Source organism: Sesamum indicum, linkage group LG8 (genome assembly GCF_026168435.1).
Source record: "Sesamum indicum cultivar Baizhima isolate 11 linkage group LG8, ASM2616843v1, whole genome shotgun sequence".
Lineage (NCBI taxonomy): Eukaryota > Viridiplantae > Streptophyta > Magnoliopsida > Lamiales > Pedaliaceae > Sesamum > Sesamum indicum.
In genome coordinates, this window is record NC_142664.1 from 16,413,172 (window position 1) to 16,415,234 (window position 2,063).

Below are 2,063 nucleotides of genomic sequence, written 5' to 3' on the forward strand. Positions count from 1 at the left end.
ATCTTTGGTCGTAGCCCCTGCTCAAAACGGTAACAACAATCCTCCTGCATTGCAATTGCTTCTGGTGCATACTTGGCTAGTGTAGCAAACGGAGTTCATATTCTACCACTGTGTGATCATCCCCTTGCACTAAATTTAGAAATTTCATTCTCTTCCTATCTCAGTACGTCTTGGGTCTGTATTTATCATCAAAGTCTTTTTGAAACTTAGCTAAGTACATCACATCACATCTACGACTTTTTCCCACGATCTCTTAGCAATCTCTGGGTCAAGGGTACCCTCAAATTATGTAGCCCCCATCTTCTTGATTTTTTCATAATTACGATCAAATTGTAGGAACTACTGGTGCTGGCGCTGGAGTGGATGCGCGCGCCTGTGCAAGTAATTGTGCTTGGGCCTGAAAGGCCATTTGACATATATGTGCATACTTTGGTGGTAATCCAGCCACGGGAGCACCACCGGGAGGAATTAGAGCATCAGCACCAACACCGTCTCGACCTACCTCCACCACACCTGCACTTGAACGTGCTATGAGCCCTCTACGAACTCCGCTGACTCTTCCCTACTAACTACTGGGTCAGCAAGTGCACCTTGAGAAGCCATTCTAACTTAAACAATTCAATCATTAGGCACATCCACAACCAACCTATTACCCTAAAAACCTAGACCTGCTCTGATACCACCCAATGTAGCACCCCGTACTCCCTACATTTAATTATCACTATTTCATCCTTTTCTTGATTAGAACTCATTTTATAAGTAATTCCCTTTCAACCCATAAAATAAATTCTATTTTATCAATATAATATATATATATATATATGTATCACAAAAGATAATAGATATAGCCAAAAGTTTATATTTACTCCCACCAGATGTCCTCATTTACATAACCTCAAAGAAAAATAGTCCAAAGTTTTAACGCAGACTCGGCAAAAGACTAGAATATTTAACAATCAAACAGCCAAAAACTCCAACTTTAGATGTCATGGTTGACCTATCTAATAAGAAACGAGGACACGGGTAAGTATAGCTAAGTCCAATGTGGCTAGTCAGTGTGACCTATTCCCTGAAAAGTACGTGGCAAGAAATGAGCTGCCTACTCAGTAAGTATAGCTAACCAGTCTCTATATATACACATAGACCGCAAGTCACATACAATGTAATCTAATCAATTAACAAATATCATCATATAGCCACAACACATGTAAGGAATAATGCATACCCACAACTGTACATCAATCCGCGATATAATATTTAACGTTATCGCTTATTCACTAAGGGCCCTACTTACTCTAATTGGAGTACATTAATCAATGGTTTTTTCGGGCATCATCATCTCATCAATGTCATATCATATACAACACAGGATACCCATTGTGTGACACTCTCTATTCCAGTGTGTAGCAATATCAGCACAGGACATAACAACAAGCATGCTATCCTCACACCACCCTAGTGTGTAGCTAACAGTACACGATCTTCCCAGCTATCTGGAATAACCCGGTACCTTATGCGTCATGGTACCTAGCTTAATTTATTTATTTTTCATATCACATCATCGTAAACCATTGACTCTATTCCCAATTAAGTAAGCACCATATTTTATTTCAACTCACGATCATCATTCTATTCTCTATAATAATTACATAGTAAGTAATAACTTCTCAATTCGATTTTATACAACAACTAATTATGCAATCACATAATCATACCACTATCACATTGATTCATTACAAGCACATATGACACATAGTAGCAACTTCATCCATATTAAGGTAATCCAATAAATAGTCCACAACCAAATATATAAACAACCAATACACAAAATCCACATATATAAATATAAGTTGAAGTTCATTATCACATCTAAGAAACCAATATATATATATAATATACAATACTACACACAACACATATAATTATATATAAAAATCCCATTAGTTATACTTACCTTAAATCCCAAAATGGTTCGATTTCACAAGAAACTGCTCAACCCTCTACTTTGTCGTCACATCCTATGATAGAGTATTATATGTATAATCTATATATATAAAGGATAT